This window comes from Ambystoma mexicanum, chromosome 12 (assembly GCF_040938575.1).
Source record: "Ambystoma mexicanum isolate Mex_15411 chromosome 12, UKY_AmexF1_1, whole genome shotgun sequence".
Lineage (NCBI taxonomy): Eukaryota > Metazoa > Chordata > Amphibia > Caudata > Ambystomatidae > Ambystoma > Ambystoma mexicanum.
Genome location: NC_090936.1, coordinates 564,300,875 through 564,322,144, shown reverse-complemented (window position 1 = coordinate 564,322,144; position 21,270 = coordinate 564,300,875).

Sequence of the window (21,270 nt, the reverse complement as noted above, 5' to 3'; positions counted from 1 at the left end):
TTAGTCTGAGGATTCCCTCATTCTCTGCTTTATGGCCTCTTACGTCCGCCTCTCTTGCCTCTTGATCTGATCTTACCGTTGCGGTATTGGCCTCTAGATGAGCCTGGAATTGTACATGCTTGGTGTTTGTCTGGTTCCTTTCTTGTATTTTTTTATCTGATCTAAACAATTGTACCCCTTCATGTTGTTGACTGAGGGGGCTATTGTACTTGTACTTGTTGTTCTTCCTGTTGATGTCATTGGTTGGTTCTCAGTGATGTTCTCAGGTTCACTGTATACGTCCGAGCTTCCAGGTGAGCTGTTGGGGGTGCTGTCTCTGGATGAGGTCCTATAGTGTTAATCATATTTTGGTTGAAAAGTTAAAACCCTGTTATCACTATAATCTTGTTCGTCCCTTGATAACTTCATGCATTTCCTTATCTTGACTTCGTCCTGATGTGTCTTGAGGATGTCATACATTATTTGTTATTTTTTTTATTTAGAGCTTGTTGGTGATTTGCTTGTTTCGATCTCATCCTTCAGGATATCAATTGCTGTTACGACTCTCTTATGCTCTCTATCGGCATGTTCAATCAATAGTGCCAACATGATTTTGACAAAGGTGGTTAGCAGCCATCCATGGCTGAATCAGAGAATAAGTATTATTGAGGGTGTTTGAATCCTCTGCATAATCACCTGTGAGTGGGATCAGAATTTGGGTGTTGTTAGCATAGTTAGAGTAGGCTATGCTGAGGGAGTCCAACATGTCGAAGAGGAGTCTGGTTTTGTAGAGGGTGGGGGAGATACACGGCCCTAGTGGTACCCCGCAGGGGATAGGGGCTGGGGGGGCATTGATGTTTTCTGCGAATATCTCCATGAATTTACCTTCCAGAAAGGAGGAAATCCAGGCAGTAGCCCTGGAGGAGAAGTTGGAAGAGGTCATGAGGTGGTGGCATAGGATTTTATGATTGAACAGGTCAAAGGCAACAGACAAATATAGGAGAGGGAGGAGTGCAGATTTACCCTCGTCTCTGATCTCATCCAGCTGATTTTTCAGGTCCAGGAGGGTGCCATGGCCAGGGCGGAAGCCAGATTGGCACATTCCTAAGATGTGGTTGGTTTCAAGTAAATTCTGTACTTGCAGGTAGGCTGCTCGGTCCAGGATTTTAAGCCACAAGGGAACTTTTGTGATCAGCCTGTAGTTGGTGGAAATAGCTGGGTCTAAGGGTGTTTTTTTCAGGAGGTGGAGGACCCAGGCTTCTTTGAGGCTGGCTGCCACTATGCTTGAGGAGAAGGAGGCATTTTTGAAGGCAGTGATGATAGGGGTAAGTATTTCTGTGCAGTCTTTGATGAGGGTGGCTGGGCAGATGCCTCCTTTGCATTTTGAGGGTTTACGATTTGATAATTTGTAATGCTTTGGTTTCTGTTAGATCTTTGAAGCAGAACTGGGTGAGGGAGAGGTTGGGTGAGCTGAGTGATATGCTGGTGGGGGAGGCGAGAGGGACCATATGGTGTTGCGTTTGGTGACTGAGAATGTTCCTGTTCAGAGTGTCGATTTTGTGCAGCATTGCCCTTTGGATGTCAGAGCACCAGGTTGTATCCTTGTTAAGGGTGGGGGGCAGAGTGGCAGGCATTTCTAATTCCCTAAAGATGGAGAAGATCTCTATGGTGTCAGATTTGGCATTGTAGATTCTGGAGTTGAAGGAGTCGGCTTTGGCAGTTATTATGGCTGATTTATAACGTTTGGGGTGTTTGGCAAAGTACTCCTTCAATGTGTTGGTGGGATGTTTTCATCATAGTAGTTCAGCTTGTCGTTTAAGGTTGCACAGTTCTAGGAGGTCAGAGGGAACGATGAGTTGGAACGCCTGACGGGTTTGGCTTTGCGAGGAGCTAGGGGTGCAATGGAGTTCACTGCTTGGAATAGCGTTGAGGTGCAGATGTCCACCAGTGATTTAGGGACAATAGTGAAAGGGGCTTTGAGGCATGGGGTTCCCAGACAGGGCAAGATGTTTTCTTTGGTGAGCTTCCGAGAGCTGCGTGTTGCTGCTGGGGTTAGTGGAGTGGAGGTTGGTTAGGGTTTTACTGGTCACGTAATGGTGAAATGGAGGATGTGATGGCCCGAGCAGGGGCAGGGTGTGTTAGCGCTAATTGTGACTTGGCAGTTGTGAACGGCAACCCAATCTAATGTGTGTTCCTTGGCATGAGTGAGGTTGATGCTGCTGTGTGTGAAGCCTAAAGTTTCTAGTGCGTTGGCCAACAAGATGGCTCGAAGGTCATTAGTATCATATAGGCCCAGGTTAAGGTCACCCAGAAGAAGAATTTTTGTGGAGGTTTTGATGTCCTCAAGGATATGAAGGAGGTTCTCCTCAAAGTTATGAGAGATGCCGGGAGGCCGATAGATGAGGTGGATGGTGTGTGTAGGTGAGGGTGAGAGCTTGAGGGATAGTAGGTGTATGTTGTCACTCAAGGACGTCTTCAGCTGCCTGATAGGGAGAGAATCTCTGGTTACCAGAGTGACTCTTCCACCTCTGGTAGTGAGCCTGTCATTGCGGTAGATAATGTAACCTGGGGGGATGGCTAGGAATAGGGTGGGCCCTGATGCTTCATGGAGCCAAGTTTCTGATATGGCTAAGGCATTAAGGGTATGGATGGTGATGAGATTGTTTATTTCTAGAGCGTGGGTGCTTAAGGAGCGTGCGTTGAAGAGTGCACACGTCATGAGGGGTTGAGTGTTGGTAGGTGTGGTGAGTGGGTCTGTCAATGTGACCTGATTGGTTGGGGTTGGCAACGAAGTAATAATGTTGCATGCTTTATGAAATAATGACTATGCCTTTAAAACCCAAGGGGGATTTGTAAGGCTCACATTAATCTACATGATACTATTATGATTTGCCATACTCCCATTGCTCAACATATTTCTATGAATATAGTGTATGGTTAGTTTACTATGAAATGCTAGCTTATTATGTAATGTGGTTTGCTTCCAAGGCATTGCTATAAATAATTATTTAAGTACATGAAATGTAAAGAAAAGCCTTAATAAATATCTATATCAACTAAACCTGGATAGATGTGCGCGGTCGCTTAAATTGTCCACATCCCAGTTTCACCATTTAACCAACTGTGTGATCCTGAGCAAATCATTTAATCACATTGTGCTTTTTCTGCAGCTCTGCAAGTGATTCTGATTCACTTCAAAGCTTATGTTAATGTATCATGGTATGATAATGGAAAAGCCTAATGACTATAGAGTTGCTCCACATATAACTATAGTGCAATTTAGGTATTTTGCACCACAAAGTTATTTGTCACTTGGCTTATTTATGGCAACTTATTCTAAAGTCACTTCCATGGTGCCTCCAAGTATCAAAGACTGATGATGCGCCTTTCAATGTCCTTTTCTGTGAAGTCATTTCTGTTGGTGCAATCCATATAGTAATTAGCAAGGTTGCATATATTTTGCCTCAGGGGCTTGGACAGAGCTCTAATAGATGAGTTGTGTGCATCTGGAATGATCCAGCAGTTTTATTTTTTTTGTTGTGTGTTAAAATGTGATCTTCCACTATTGTTGTTACCAAAAAAGTAGATTGGGCCAGGGGTTTGCGGTTTGGGAGTGCCAATGAGACCATATGTAATTCCACACACTGCATTTCGGTGCTCACCTCCCCCCGCCCCCCGACTCATACAATGCTGGATACTCCCCTGCTTAGTTTGGTAAGTGAAGCAGTTTTTGGTGGCCTGTAACCTGAACCATGACATTCATTTACTCATTTGCACCAACCCGTCCTTAAAAAGTGTCTGCAAAACTCGAAATACTTTTTGCCAGTTTGGTGAAGATTATTTTTGGCGTCAGGGGAAGGGCTCTTAAATGTGTGCTTTTAACACAAAATCCCATACGGTTCCTTCAGCGCACTGAGAGCAAAAACTGCTTAACAAAAGTTCACCATGTTTGTAAGGTGTATAGCACTCAGCTTCCTTTCACAGAATTTGCGGAGTACGACAGTTTTGGGTCACAGGTTTTCTCAGCTTGACTCTACTTGGGGAGGGCACAGCCCTTGCCAACTTCATTTTGAAATTAGGATGGTGGTGCTTTAGTAGTATCTGAAATGTGGCAGGACTAAATTTAGAGGCGTTGTAGAGCTGTGGCTTGCCACAGAGAATGCACCATTTGTTATTGTGTGTGTGTCTTCATACCTGGGGCCTTAATGTGTACTGGGAGCTCTGCTCTTATTGTCCAAGTTTGACACGCGCCCTCACTAGGATCAGCCAGCAGCCCAGCCCCCCAAAAAACATACACAAACACAATAAAAAATGATTAAAAAAAAATAAAGTACCCCTGCTCTGCTTTCAAATTCCGCCCGGGCCACATCTCATGTTACACCGACCTAACCTCGCACTCACGCACCTCCAGATGCAGGGCCTCCCACTGCCCTGAATGTGATGATTGTGCCCCCCACTGCACCTCCAGACATAAACCAGCAAGCTGAATGAGCTTCCTAGTTCCAGTCTGTGTGTCGCACGAACACAAAGCCGGAAAGTGAGTCTCTGCGCTGCGGCCACTGGAAGTGCTGCTGCTAGTGTGGCAGCACAGGCGCCAGGCCCTGCAACACCCATTTCAGCACCCTGGCTGCTGCTGATTTTGAGTCAGGCCGGACAGGGTGAGAAACCTGACATATGTCGATGGTATTTTTGGAGGTGATTCCTTACAGGACGCTTCAAGTATCAAATCTGGTAATGCATCAAGAATTTAATCGCCTTGAAAAAGACATTATGTCGAAACGCGTGTTGGCTGGTCTTTTGCACAAGAAAATAAACTGTACTTAACAAGCCCACTTAAGACTATATGACTTTTAACTCAAGTATTACTAAAACCGAATAATCTTTTGTAAAACATGTTGTAGAGCTGCATTTACCAAGCGAGAAGTGTGAGGGGCTTTCTTCTTTCTATTGGAATTAAGTTTGTGAATGTTATGTTGTGTCACTGGGTGCAAGGCAGGCCGGCTGAAGATGTGTGGGGGACCCAATTGAATGAAAAAAATGTGCCACCAGTCTTATGAAAGTTATAAAAGAGCGTCAGCAATGGACTCTTGTGGTTTAGTGGTTTAGTGTTATCCCTCAAGGATTTAGGTTGTTTGACCGAGGTACAAAATCACGGTGGAATTGACCGTAGACATTTTAGCTACAAATACATTTTACCTCGGTACAAAAAACCAAACCCATGTGCCCCCAAACCGCCGGTACACCCATAACCCCCCACCCAATTACCTTTTCTCCATCTGCCGCCTCTCCTGTACCCTGCAGCATCAGATCCATCCATCTAACGCAGGTCGGATCTGACGCTGCAAAGTCCCTTTTTTTTCTTTTTTTTGTTGGGTCCCCTGCCACCAATGCTGAGGAAGTGGGGGACACCCCTGCAACTGCCAAAGACAAAAATACTGATCATGTAGATTGGGGGACACACCCGCAACCCCAGCTCTTCATGTTCGGTATCTTCGGCTTCTAACTAATGGTGGTGACCGAATTCAGTCAAATCTACCATTCGACCAAATTCTTTCAAACAATTTGTCCGAAATGATCCCTAAGAGACACCATCTGCCCTCCCTCCACCCCACCCCTGTCCCCCCGAACATTTTCAACAAAGTTACTCCACTGTTGATGTGTTATGAAACTGCTGATTGGCAACATGGGGCAGTTGCTTGGGGCCTCCCTGAATCGCTGCTTGGCTTTTTGTCTGTTTTTCTCACTCCTCTGTGCCTCCTGCCCTCCTTTCATCTTTCTCATCCATCTGCCCATATTTTCTCCTGTCCATTCGGTGCCTCAGCGAGCTGGCCATTGGGCACATAACAAGCACTGCTTGCAGTTTCAATCTGCCGCATCATGGCGCTAATGGGAGTGGCTGGGGCCCCAGTGAGAAGGCAGGACTTACTTGATTCTACCCCCTCCTGCCCTCAGATGACAGGGCACAGGGCTTTTGGACATGGCCCCCTATCCGTATTCCAAGAAGCTCTGCTATTCAAGCATCCTGGCGCCTCCGTTCGTTAAATTGCTTCTGCACATGTGTTGGGCATTTCTTGCACTAACCCAAATCCTTTTTCCAACTCTACGAAGCTCAGGTGAGAACCCTCTGCGTTTAAATTACATAGCTACTGAAAAGTTGCTGTTACTGCTGTTAGGTCAGCCTCTGAACATGTATGTGTATTTCTTTTTAAACAAATGAACATATGGCCGAAATGGGCAAAATCACTTATGTCATTCATTCAGTATAAAAGGATACAAGGCTTATTGATACTCAGCACACGCGGAGACATAAAAGTAAAGGCAACGACATGTCTGGATTTTAGAAGCTGAAGTGCATATTGTCTGTTCAGCCAAACATTATGGACTCTGTAGACCGAAGAATTTAAAAGAATCACACATACCGCAGATGTGGATGTGCAGGGACCGATTGCTGTGCCCGTCTTTCTCTACCAAGTGCACCTTGTGTTTAACTCTGAATAAAAGGTATCACATTTAATTTCTCAGATGCATGAGCGGTCTGTTGCCCCTTCCTCCTGACAATACACACACACACACAGAGAAAATAGCTACATAGCGATGACTGTGTTTTCTTTTATAGATTCTGTGGACCAGGAAGCGAATGCCAGTGTACTGGAATCCTGGAGTCTCCCTTCATCCACTGACAACATCAAACTAAAGCCAAAGTAGGTTCTCAAAATGCTACTATTTGCCACTGATTAGTGAGGCCAAACATTCAGGTTATCCAAAAGCTTGCAGGGCTTGTGGGAATCACTGTGACACGTGTAGTGATACAGCAACCATTAAATAAAGTAATCTTCAATCAGACAAATATAACCAAAATTGCATTAATTGAACAAACACACAATTACTATATAGTAAAAAAGAAGTAGGCACAAGCCAGCATTTGTTCGCTGTGCCAGCTTCTGGTAATGTATGTCTGTACATTTTATGAAAGTCCCCAGGTTCTGCTTATCAAAGCCAGATACCCGGTCTACTAGCAAGGGCTCTTCTGGCTTCAGCCCAGCCAATGGGGGCCAGAGGGGGGGGGTGCAGCTCGAGCTCACACTCTCGACTGGAGGTGCTAGAAACAGGGGCAATCCCAGAACGCAGCATTACGTCTTTCTAAGCAATATCTTTGGAAGGCTTCTGGACTTGACTGCATCTAGGTTTAACCTCAGCAATCAATGGTAGCTGGAGGACAAGAGTTAAAGAGCTCGCACATTTGCCAGCTGGGCATGTGGTGAACTTAGCTCTTCAGGACTAGAGGGGGCTTTGCACACCAATAGCTAAGTGAATGACTCACTAAGAGCAGCAGCGTATAAAGACTACTCAGACAGGGCACACATCCTAAAACAAATGGGAGGACTCATTACACGTGCATTGGGAAGTAAGGTAACTGGAAGTGAAGATACCTTGCATTGAAATAGTTCATGCAATGCACCTTTGCCAGGTGGAAGAAAGTCGTGCACAAGACAAATGAGCAGTTGCCCTTTAGAAAACGAATCATAAACACTAAAACTAATCTGAGGGAGGAGTTGTTCCTATATGTAAATCACTGCTGCAATTTAATCTTATGAGGCACGTGGGCTGAATCAACCTACGTGCTCCATCAGCTGCGAAGAATACGGAGCACCAAATAAACTCAAATTCATGAAAGATGACGGGATTGTGTTTAGGAATAGGTGTGTGAATGTCTAAGAGGATTGCTTACTGAATGGCCATGAATCCAATGCCAAATGCACGGCAACCGCCCTGTCGGCCGTGTCCAGAGAAAGGGAATGACGCCATTTGTTTGAACACCTATATTCCCTTAAAGGTCAGATCATATCACAGTGTCTCTGGTGTGGCATGCTGCCAAAAATTGCCGTCTCAGTGTCAGGTGTGCTCCACTCCCTTCGCCTGCACAGGGCTTACACTTGACCTCACAGTGCGCAGGGGCAGAGAATGTGTCTCTTTCACGGGTTGCCAGCCAGCATGTCATTAACATCATAAATCTAATTGGGCCATTTAACATACCCACCTTTTCACTGGGGGATGCTGCTTTTTGCTCACCCTGGCCTGGCTGGGCCCTTTGTGAAAGCAAATTCGGTAGGCGGTAGAACTGCTTACAAAGCGGTATCCTACCGCCTAGATCGCTAGGGTTGGCAAGTATGTCCTCAGCCAACAGCACATTACATGCTGCCTTTCCTCGTAATGAGAATCAACTACAACACGAAGCGTGCAAAATGATGTTGCCAATAGGCATCCCAAGAGTGGGGCAAATGAGGGCAATTGGCCCAGTGATCGAAGTGAGCAGGAACGGTCGGGAGCGGTGTTCCACTACTTTCATTTTTATCTGTTTAGCATTCCTCTACTTTTTTACGACCATATTCACCATTCTATATAGAGGATGTGTCCATTCAGGCCCTGTGCAAGTGTAAAGTTGTAATAGGAGCCTTAGTTACTAGTCACTTAGACTACTGCAATGCCCTGGCTGCAACACCTTGTCACATGTTGCACTATGCTTCTTCCTACCCTCTCTCCTGTGGAGACCAAAGTTCCACTACTTTGTTCGGTACACTTCTACCACTGGCAATTGCCCCCTCTATTTGCTGGTTATCCCCCTAATTGGTGGCCTAACCCCACTCCCCCTCTCTGGCAAATTACTCTTTCTAGGAGTCTTAAATGTGCTAGTTTGCCGAGCCCCCATTCGTGCATTTGAGGGTCTATTTGCTTAGACTGTGTTCTTTCTTCTGGGCTGAAAGGGACACCATGGGAATTAATGGGCCATGAATATCATTGGGGTAGGGGGCCTCACTGCTAAAAGCAGTGATGGTGATTCCTGTCATTGAGGTTATCTTTGTGGCATGCACTGCTGCGGACGGTGAGGACAGACATTGGTCACCGTTCCAGGACCTTTTGCAGCTGAGGGAACGCTTCTGGGAACTGTCAAAGGGAAACATGGTTTCCGTTTCATAGTTGTGTTCCCCACCCGCACATGTCCAATCCACCATGCCAAGCCGGGGGCATTTTGCTTCCCGAGCCCTGAATGGCCCATATGGGATGGTGGCCAAGGAACTGCAAGTTTGTATGTGCGAGGAGGCACTCCTGCACCTTCCGGCACATACAGACAGAGTGGGGTGCTTTGTCATCAGCGCTTTGGCTTTTGCACTCAGAAGCAGGAACCAGGAAACACGCTTTGCTTCCTGTTCATTCTACAAGGGGGCGCTGGCACTGGGAGAAAATGTCAGGACTGGGGCAGAAGGTCATTTAATTTGAATGTATGTATGTATGTATGCTTGTGCTGTGTGTAATGAGTGAGTGTATGATGATGGGTGTGCATGTGAATGAATGCGTGCATGCTGTGTCTGCATGTGTGTCAACGTGTGTTTGCGCTGGGCTGGGCCGTACAGCTGATTTTGGGGGGTGTTACACAACCCCCTTCCCCCCACCAGCCAAAATCAGCTCCTGTGCGAGGTGCTGGGGGCGCAGGGTTCAGAATGGTATTTTCTTTACCAGGCATCTATGATAATGCCAGCATGATAAGTGTTATTATGTAGCTGGACTTGCATTTTAATGCAGCCAGTCTGCCATTTCTTACTGACATGACATTTTGTATTGGGCATCTTTGATAAAGCAAGCATGATGAGGGTTATTACGTGGCAAGACTGGCATTTTGATGCAGTCAGTTTGGATATGTTTTCATAATGTGGCATGGCATTTTTAATGGTAAAGCCGACTGGAGTATGTTCTTAGGTGGGAATACTGCCATATTTTAGCAGCACAGGCGTGGACTTGTTTTTTTACAGTATCATTACTGGTATTATGCACAACGCAAACATGAATATATGACAATGTTCTTATATGGGAATAATGGCATATATTGGCGCAGCCGGGTTGGAATAGTATGGGCACAGCCAGTGTAAACATTTATTTATACTGGCATATATTGGAGGAAAGGCATCATGGAAATGTGTTGGGGAAATGTTCCTTTACACTTTCGGTGACTTACATCTATTGGATTTTTTCATGGGTCACTCTACAAATGTAAATCTCTATTGGGCTAATGAGTGGTCGCCTGCCCCGTGGTTCCTCTTGGCATCATTCCTCTCTTACAGTGTGCTGGTTGGTCACAGGAAGCTCCCCTGGTTTCCCTCCTGGAAGGGGACCCCTCCCACTAATCCTGCCAGGCCTGGTGACTCGAACTGGCTTAGTTTTGGTGCTGCTGGGTGCTAAGGAGTGATGTGGCTGGCTTAACTCCCCTACCGCCGTGTTGGTGAGGGATTGAGTTCCATGGAGGGAATGGTCCGGCGCCTCCAACTTTGTTGCTATATCCCCTGAAGGCCTGGGGAATTTGACTCTTGGCTCTGTGTGGCTCAGTGTGAAACAGACGGACCTTAGTGGTGGGGGGAGCTGGGTCCACTGCTTGGTATTCTGACTATCTAAGCAATGTTTTAACATATTGGGCCTCATTACAGGTCGGGCGGTCCGGAAATAACAGTGGCGGTAAACCCGCCGCCACTGTTCATTCCAAACCGCCCGATCTCGAGTCCTGCAGGCGGGAGTTGATGTTCGCCGCCAGGTCTGACCTGGCGGGTTTAACACCGCCCGCCTGCAGGCGGACGTGAAAACACCACACCAGTCACGATCGTAATCCCCTGGTATTTCCGGGGGTCTTGGAGGCGGAATGGTAATACGAGTCCGGTGGTAACCAGGCAGTTTTACCACCTCAGTTACCGCCAGACTCGTAATGAGGCCCATTGTGTAGAGCTGGACATCACATTGAAAAAAGCACTCTTACTCGTCCTCTGAGGCCTTCATCAGAGAGGTGAAGTCAGATCACTCTGAGAGGAAGAGAGAGACTGGACCAGGGATCCTGTAGATGGTGGTGAGAGTCAATGAGAAGGTTGGAGAGACACCAAACTTGCAGATGAGGCATTCAAAGGAGGAGTAGGCCTGAGTGGGAATGATAGTAACAGGGTGTAAGATCCCTCACATGGACTTGCTATCCTGGCCTATGAGCGGTTGACCTCGTAGTGTACGTGAAGAATTCTTCCCTACAATACAACTTCCAATAGTACTGCAGGACTATCTTGGAAGGTGGATTGCCTGAAAGATTGAATGTCGCCCCAGGAAGACAGCTGAGTGTAGATGGTATTAGCCCCAGAAGACAGCTGGCTGCAATGAAAAACATGCAATCAGTATTAAACGTTTTTACAATGAAAAGGGTATTCAAGAAGAACCAATATTAACTCACGTGGTGATATGTCTTCCACTATGTCAGAATAAGGGGTCAACTAGCTGGGTGAGATCCTACAGGTGAAAGGGTCACAATTAGAAAGAAGAAAGAAACTCACAAATCCTTCTCTCACTTAAGCAACGAAGTACAACAATGTCTTACCCATAGAAAGAGTTTTGCTGGATCCGTGAAGCAGTGAAAAATCCCAAAATATCTGAGTGTGATAGTCAGGCAAAAGTTCAATCCAAGAAATGGAACCAAGATAACAAACCTAACATCGCCGGCACGAGGACGCCTAATAAGGTGCTCGTATGGCAGTCTCTAGTCCAAGCACATAAATTGATAGTCGGAAAATAAACGTTCCAAGGTCGACAAAGTTCCAAAAAGATCTGGGTGAACAAACGTGAGGCAAAGTAGATCCAAAAACACGAGCAAGGTCCAATACGTCTTTGTATCCATGCAAAAACAGCAGGCAAGGCAGGTCGTAAAGGATTTCCGAGGTCAGGGTAATGGGATATCAACAATACAACGTAACCAGGGAGCAGCACAAAGAGTTCTGTGAAGCAGAAATGGGTCAAAATTCGTAAGAACCAACAATGAATCGATAAATGTGAAAGCTTGAAAGAAAATAGATTCAGAAGCAACGCTTCCTGGGTTGGGCGGGGTTTATATTGTTGTCTCCTGACTTGCAGTTAGTGGCATGACGTCGAAGTTAACGTGATCTAGGACAACAGTGCAACGGCAGCCAGCGTTTCCATGGCAAACCCCAGCGTTGTTGGAAGGAACGGGGCATAGCTAAAGGAGTCTTGTGTGCTAACTTAAATGCTCTTAAAGTGTTGTGGGCTGTTTGTGGCAAACGGGGAGAGGAACGGAAATGGCCATGAACTGTACTAGTTGCAGGAATATTTCTAGCCTCTGAGATGGCTCGGACTGAATTCCTAACACAGGGATCCAATCAGGGAAGATCAAGGCCCCTCCACCTCCATACCTGTTAGGCCTGGGCTTAGAGAGGATCCTGTAGCCCTCAGTGAGGAGTGTGTCAAAAGCAGTGACAGAGCTTTCAGTGAACCACATCTCAGTGAGAGGGAGTATGTAGAGGTCAAAGTCTTCGAGAAGGAGACAGATATCAGAAGCATGTTTGACAGCAGAGCGAGAGTTGATTGTAGGTAGGTGGACCTGGTTGCCACCTTTGAAGGACTTGTGAGGAGGGGAACAGGGATGTGGTACACCCGTCACCGGTGGAGAAGGGGCAAGAGTGGGTGGCAGCCGGAGGGGGGATAAAGGAGGAAGTTGATGAGAGACAGAAGATGCCTATCAAGAAGGAGAATGTTGGGCTGAGGGTCCTGGGCCATGACAGTGCCATTATGATAGACATAAGAGTACTTCCCATCTGGTGCCACCATTAATGGGCAACAAAGAGAAAGGAGAGAGGTCAGAGACCAAATGTGGAGTCCAAAGGTCTGGGGAGGGAGCGAAGAGGATGTCAGTGACAGTCTGCCTGAAAGAAGCATTGATGTAGTTGTCGGAGATGGGTAGGGCTGGATTGGAGACCAGGAGATCCTTTTTGGATTTTTTTCCTTCCAGGCTTTGAGCGGTAGGTAGGATAGGTGATAGAGTAGTAGTTGGAGTAAATAGATGAGATGGAGAGTACCATGGATGGAGGGAGAGAGCAGAGAGATGGGAAAAAGGGAGAACTGCACAAAGTATGACAAACTCACCAGGTGGCCTAGCAGCAGACAGATGCAGATACAGAGCCAAGAGTCAAATTTCCCAGACCTTCAGGGGATATAGGAACAAAGTTGGAGGCGCCGGACCATTCCCTCCATGGAACTCAATTCATCACCAACACGGAGGTGTGGGGGCAAGACAGCCACCTTGTTCCTTAGCACCCAGCCCCACCAAAACTAAGCCAGCTCGAGTCACCAGGCCTGGAAGTATTAGTGGGAGGGATCCCTCTCCAGCAGGGAAACCAGGGGAGCCTCCCATGACCAACCAGCCCACCGTAAGAGAGGAATGATGCCGAGAGGAACCGGCGGGGCAGGCAGCCACTCATCAGCTCAATAGAAATTTAAATTTGGTGCAGTCGGGCACCCGCAGCAAGAGAAACCAAGAGGGGGGGGACACACAAAAAGATCTCCCAGTCACAAAGTTGTTGAAAAAGCAGGGGCTTGCGATGACTTTGTTGAAGCCGCAGGGGATCTCAGTTTCATTTGAATCCTCAGAGGTTCAGGTGTGGAAGCATCAGGCGAATTCCCCCAGAACTCCCAGGGTCAGGGGATCAGCCAGTGCGAGCAGGGAGCGGGAGAGCCTGCCCGATCGTCATTTAGTTACCACCTCAGCCTCAGTGATTTCGGCTGGCAAATCCGCTGATCTGCACTGTTCAGGCCTGGAATTGGATCAGGCACCAGGCATAGGCGAGATACAGAAAAAACATCTCAGCAGATGCCTAAAGTGATTCCCCTTTCCTTATTGCTCCAGGATTATTTGTGCTGTGATCGAAACAAAAATTGCTGTCATCTCATCGCAGAATTGCCTGAATGTTACCGGCCAAAAGAATTGCAATTTCCCACGTGGTGCCGCTGCCGCAAGTTGTAATTAGGCTGCACAGATTGTGCTTTTATTGGCGTAACACAGCTAGTGCTAAACTAGTTATAGTGCATGCCTTACTAGATTATGGTGTGTAAAGAAGATGCCTCCGCGAACGGTACACGATCACATCCACAAACAGCAACACTGGTTAAAAGCAGGGACGATCATGAAAACCCACAAACGGATCATAGAGCTGTGGTCCGCATGGAGCCTCATAGCTAATCCCCTCAAGCACTCAAAAGCCCAAACCCCAAATCACTCTCCACACTCATTGCTAAAGAACCAAGGGAACAATTGCCTCCTTTCGCCCTGTACTTTGCGCCTGTATGTGATAGTTCATCTGTTAGACTGTTCTTGACTATCATTTGAAACAGAGGTATGAGTGATATATCTTCTGTTAAACTGACACTTTTAGACTGGCTATTACTTATTTTAATGTTATGTGTATTCTTTTTTTATTTTATTGACATTAGGCTTACAAAAAACCTTTCACCATTTTTATCATCTACATTTTATCAAGACACATGTATGAAAGCATCACAATTACATTCACATATTATCTCCTATTAACATCCACAAATTCCTAACCATTTATAAAATCACATTCCCGAAATTCATCCAAAAATTAAAAGAACAGACAATCCTTATCAAATATCATCATCATCACTTCTAAAACATCATTATAATAATGTGAATGTCTCCTTTAAAAAATGAACTAATGCTAAGATCAACATTAATCGTTCACCGAGTATAAACGCCAACCACCATTATTCAGCACATCTCGAGCTTTGGTCATTAAAAATATTTCCCAATATTCTTGATCTTAGTTTTGTCAAAGCAGTACAGAACAATACCAAATGTTGCAGAGTCTTGTATGTCAGATCCCTCGCTCCACCTCTACTTTGCGTGGCCAATAGCTCTCTCCTGGGGTAGAGGTTCAATCCAAAGTGAATACATGCACGATAAAAGCTCTTTGGAAATGTTACCAACTATAAAAGAATGTCTTTGCTGCTGCGTCTCTATCCAGACTTTAGACCAAAAATGTATATTTGACCTTTGCCGGGTTAGCAACCAAAGTTTCCTCAGAGACATTAAAATCTGACAATATCGCACAACAAATGTTCTTCCATTCTGTTAGAATTGGCTCTGACTCTTTTGCTATAGCACCCTTTATCATGTTAAAACCCTGCACTGGGTCGGGTGCTATGCATTTCCGATATAACGCTAAACTTTTCCAAACAACTATTGCATACATTGATATATACATTGATATAAAGCCCAATTCCGTTCTTATAACTTGGAATGGCACACATTTTGGTAAACACAACACTCTTTTCCAAAACAGACCCTCAAGCACTGCCCATACTCTTGCTGACAGTGCAAAAAAATGCCTCTGCACCACAAGTCAATATGGGAATCACCTTCATGCGGTGGAAGGAAGCAACAGGAATGAGTGAAAAACGTCCATAGCTTTTTTGTACTACTTGTCCTTGTGCAGCCAAATTGTTTGCTTTCTTCCGTAAAGATAGTTCTCTCAGGGCATAATTTATACTATTATTCAGGTACTTCCCCAAGTATACAAAGAAGTGGACTCTTGTCAAATTCTCGTTGCCCAAGTACCACGAATACTGTTACGGGTGGGCGGCTTCAAGATTACAATTCTAGATTTGGCAACGTTTATCTTGAGTCTGTTCTCATCAACGTAGGCGTGTAGTGCATTTAACTGCCTTTGCAGGCCAACCAGGGTTTGGTCAATTAGGACCAGATCATCTGCATACAGTAATCTGTCCAGGGGCTTACCGTAAAGCGGAACTGGAAGCCATGTTTCTTCTGTTAAATATCATCTCTAACTACATATTATAAGAAGCTGTGCCATGAGTGGTGTCTGCTTGAGTTAAAAGAATGCAGTCGCTTGCCGAGTGCATAGGGCATTTTTGCAACTGTTGAAAACGTTTTAGGATATTTATTAATTTGAAGCAAAACTTGGTCTTAAAGCTACTCTGAGCATGCTTAATATCCCATTTTTTAACCAGCGTGGTAAAATATAGTTATTGTCCTGTTGACCCTTATTTAAGGTGACCAGATTTTCAAGATGAAAAACTCAGACGGCCATCAATACACAATGGATTTCCCCTTTTCCCCACTCACTCACCCATGACAGCTCCTCCCCCAACACCCTCAACACGCTCCCACCCTACACTATTTCCAGCACTGCCCCTCAATATAAATAATATATAATAAATAATGTAAATTGTGCGGTTTATGCATGAATATCAGCATGGTCATCAAAAAGGAGTTTCTGCTCTAAATGATGTTCATTTGTTTCTATGCTGGTCTCTGCGGCACTCAGTAAGTGCGCGTGGCTGCTACCGGAAAAGCTATGGCAGAATTCTGGTAGAGTTATGATGTTGATTTAGTGTACAATTGTTACTCGTGAAGTTGTCACCCTCCCTTTACCCAAAACCCGTGACTGTCACCTTCCTTTTCCCTAAAAACAGGACAGGGTTTTTAATGTACTCTTGGGACGTGGGCCCAATTTCACGACGGTCCCAGCAAAACCGTTGATGAGACCCCACACCACTCCCCCTTGTTGTATTTGTAGCCCCTGCCCCTCCCCCCCACCCTAATACTGATTTCTAGGGACGCCACTGATGTTGGCTAAAAAAACAGGATTAGCTGAAGTGGACCCTCATAACATGAGGCCAGTTGACAGCAAAGTGTGATCCCAGGGTCCATTAACTAAAGCTGTGGACAGTTTCTACGTGTGGGTGCCACGTGAATGATGTTTCAATAGCCAAACACCATAGATGTGTACCCCCCCACCGTTCCTCCACTTCCCCGAGACCCAGCCCAACACACACGACAAAGAGTTACAAAAAAAGAACAAGCAAAGTAAACAAGTGATTTTCAGCCGAGACTCACCATATTCCGGCCAGCAGGAGGGACAACCAGAGGGCTGCAGAAGGTGTCATCCTGCCCGAGTGCTTATCTTTATGGCGGCGTGCGTATTTCTATACCCTGTTTCCTCGTCCCTTGCCGTTCCCGTGTTCAAACGTGTTTTTCTTCGTGTTTGTCTGATGATCATTGCGTGTTACCCATTGGTCTCTGCTGCCTTATACTTGAATGCAGGTATGTGACGCATTGTTGTATGTGGGAATGTTGGCTTGTCAGTTTGAACGAATGCTATAAATTGTTTGAACAGTATATCTCATTTCTCGAGGTGTTTTGCCTTTCGGCCTCTGTGTTCTCTGTTTTGGATCACTCGAGGTGCGCCCGCTTTCAACATTTCAGACTCCTTTCTACTATCAAAGATACGGTTCCATAGCCTCACCCCTCCGGTCTCTTCTGTGTTTGTCAGTATGTTTGTTGTATCATAGAGCCGAAAACCACGCTTTTTTGTACAGCGTCAAGGTCAGCTGGTGGAACTTCCAGCTGAGTGGCATTCCACTCACAGCGAATGTCAGAAATACCCTCTCCTCTTCCCGTCTGAGGCCCGCCCACACAACCCACCTTTGTGTACTTGGATCTTAACTCATGAGTTCACAAATGCACAATGAAAGATGCGACAGGGAGCACAGGCAGCGTCGAGACATGCATGCACACCATTGGCGCCATGCCTTGTATGCTATGCCGAGGTTGCTGTAGCTTAAGGCATTGGCAGCAGGGATGCCATGCCAGAGCGCCAGATTTCTGGCCTGGTTTACTTATATGCAAGAACAGGATGTCTCTCGTGCCAGGCCTGGGCTGCCCCTTTCTGGTTCAGGGCTCCTTGCGTGTCAGAACAAGGCTGCTGAGCAACACCAGCAGTCCATGCTTGGCATCGGAACATCTCAGGATTGGCACCAGAGCAGCCCAAGCGTGGCACCCAAGCGGCTCAACCATTGCATGTGGCCACCTGCCTTTGCACATAAGCACTAGGCGTGGAACATCCAGCAATCCTGCCAGGGCCCGAGTCCTAATCAATGGCAATATCCTGAAGTGAAATCTGCCCATATCACACAACTTGTCTTCCAGGAAGTGCACTGGACAAAGACCTATTGGCCAAGAGAACTGGTGTTGCCATTGCATTGCTGTATAACGCCGTGGGTTCTACTACTGGCCGAGGCCCTGCCTACTTCAAGTAGGTGCACTCACTGTTCATTTTTTTAAAATTCCTTATACACAGAAGGGCGACATGTTCACCCTGTTGGTTCCTCGCTGGCCCAAAGAGCATCCGCGTCTCACAGAATTACTGACACATTCCCCTTGCAAAATTCAACACCACCAGAAGAATTAAGCACAACAAATAATTGTCTTTTATATCGGACTGCCATGCTGGAACCAGCCTCTAAGTGTGGGACATTACCGTGATACTCTGCACTGTCTTGTTTCCAAGACAAGTGCGTTGCCCCTGAGCTATCCTCCAGGTCCATCCTGGCATAATCTCTTGCAGACTGTCTTCAAGAATGGAACCATAAAAGCCAACATTTGCCATTCCATTTGGGAGACAGCAGTCCAGTCTTGGTTTTAACAAGTGCAGACTGGGATTTGTAGCCCTGGGGTTATAATGGGGAAATCCAGGACTAGAAGTCCCAGAATGCCTGTTAAACCATCACCAGAAAGGAATGGATAATGATGGCATGTATGCAGAACCAATGTATTGGGGAATCTTGTGTCCTACAAGATAGCAACATCTGCCGAGCTGCCAGACAGAGCAGCAACAAGATGTAATGGGCGTCTTGGATTATCTGAATAGTGCACCAGTTCAGACAGCCAGCACCCTGGCACGTGATACCAGCACACCAGTGCAAATTGGCTGAAAGTGTGAAAGAATGGCATTTTCTGTCATGCGACACTCTTGGCTACTTACTGGCTAAATATCTATAGGCTTGTTTTTCTTGGTACATGATTTTTAGCTGGGGTCCTTATTCCGGCACATCATGTTGGATAATCCTTTTTAATGGTGTAGGGAACACTAGCAGAGAGCACGAATCCACTTTTTCTACTGGGCACGTAACGTTCTGATAGTCAGTGGTCACTGAGTCACACCCTCATTTTTTTGTTGTTGCTCAGAAAACCACCGAATCCCTGTCAATAGAGCGGGGGTTGCACACTTGGGGCGATATTACAGTGACTTTGAACTGGTCACGGGGCAATTAAGACTCGTACAAACAATACCCTAATTCAAAAAGCATATTCCTTCAAAGTATTTTTGCACCAGCGCACTTTGTCCCAACACTAGTGTGAAATGTGCCCTGGTGCAAACATGAATTGAAATAATACGTTATTTATGTGCTAGGCAATGTTTGCCCTGGTGCTGATGGCACTCGAAACAGTGCAACATTTTTGTACTGTAGCCTCTGGAATTTTCCTCGGGTTACTTCTGGTTTCTTTCCAGGAAGTGCACACTGTGATGTGGGCTGCCGCCGGTGATGTGGGTAGCAGCGAAGTTGCGGAGTAGGCCTTGACAGAGGCCTACTCCAGTGCGCAGCGCGACGGGGCGCAGCGCGGCAAGGAAAACACGACCACTCGCTGAGGTGCATAAACCCGGACTGGCGCGCTGACGCCAGTTCCGGTGATTCCTTTATTTCCTTATCGTCACGTGCCCCGGGCTAACGGGTCACGTGACACCACATTCCTCCCCAACTTGGAGGTGTTTAACCAACAGTTTGACTTACGTGATTTTAGCCAGGTATCATTAGCTCCGCTGTCTTAGAGTCTGTCTTGGCAGGGTTTCCTGTATAATCCGTCTACCACGTAGCCTTGAAGACCGGACGACGGTCTGGGTCTTTCTCTTAGAAGGTACCGAGTGCTGCTTCTCTCGGGCGTGTCGGTTCTCTGGGCTGCCGGCAAGGCTGAATCCTCTTGTTGGGTCGGTGTCTCGGAGGTGGGTGTTGTGGAGCGGGCTCTTGACAGTGTGTTGTTCTGGGGCGTGAGTGGTGCTGTCGCCTCGCTCCTTGAAGATTCTGGTTGCTCTTCCCACAATTCAGCTGGTACTCTCCTGAAATGCGACACGTTTCTTGTTACAGACTCGTTTCCTCGCGTGGCGGTGACCATGCTGTGGTTCGTCGCGCTAACTGTCCATGGTTGCGGCTCGAAGTTAAGGGACATCTTCTTGGGTGTTTCTCGGTTTCTGACAATTACAGTGTCACCTGGTCTTAGTTCTCTGTGGTGGGCCCGCCGGGCAGTGCTTTCTTCTTCTATGGCTGGGATGTCCGGTTCGGGGGCTACCCATCGAGGGTGCATGGGGAGCTCTGCCTGTATCGGTACCCCGAGCATGAGGGCGGCAGGGCTGACCCCAGTGGATGAGTGAGGGGTTTGCCTGTGTGTTCTTAGGAATCGATAGACAGCTTTCAGCCATGGGTGTCCTTTTCCTTTGGCGATGCGAATGACTTTGTTCAGCGACCCCATAAACCGTTCCGCATCGCCATTCGCTTGGGGCCATCTGGGTGTGATGCGCTGGTGTTTTACGTTCACTTCTTTGAAGAATTTGCGCAGTTCTTGGCTGGTGAATGATGGGCCGTTGTCGCTCTTCACCTTCCTTGGAATTCCGTGAGTCGCGAAGATCTTCCCATGTGTGAGAATCGTGGTCTCCGCATTTGTGGATGCGACGAGCTCTACCTCGGGGTATCTGCTGAACTCGTCGATCACTACGAGTAGGTATCCCTCGCCTACGATTGTGCAGTGGTCCATGCTGACTGCGTCCCACCGCTTGCTGCTTCTCGAAGCACTGCTGAGGGGTTCCGGGTTCTCCGGTCTCCTGGATGCTTGGCACGCAGCACATGATTCCACCAGCTCCATTACTCTTTGTTGCATGTTGGGCATCCACATTCTAGATTTGAGGTATGCAGTGGTCTTAACGATGCCTTGGTGGCCGCTGTGGGCTAGCCGTAGGGCTCTCCCTTCCAATGACTCCGGTAACACGATACGGTGGCCTTTGAGGATCACTCCTTCTGGAGCAACGGAGAGTTCGTGTCGTATCCCGAACAGTGCCCGGAGATTGGTTTGGGCCGATGTGGTGCGCTGGGCTATGGAAGTGAGGTATGTCTTCCAGTTGCCTGATTGGATGGCGGTTGTAGTGTGTTGCAGGATGGTGTCTGCTTCTGTTTCATCGGCTATTTCTTTTAAGGTGATGGCGCGTGGTCGGGCGCAGGCGACCACGTGGCACACGTGTTCGTCCGTTTCTTTCGAGTGATGTTGTTCTCCCCTGGTGGCAGGTCTGAGGTGGTGGGACAAATAGTCTGCTGGGTTGTGTGTCCCTGGTCGGTAGTCGACCTCTATGTTATAGGGCTGTAGTTGCAGCATCCATTTCTCAATGCGTGCCGGGGGGTGGGGAGCAGAGCCTCGGAATATCGGGATCAGTGGCTTATGATCGGAGTAAATTTTTGCTTGTTTTCCGAGCAGGTATACCTTGAAATGCCGACATCCCCACAGGATCGCAAGGGCTTCCTTCTCAATGTGAGCATAGTTTTGCTCTGTTTTGGTGA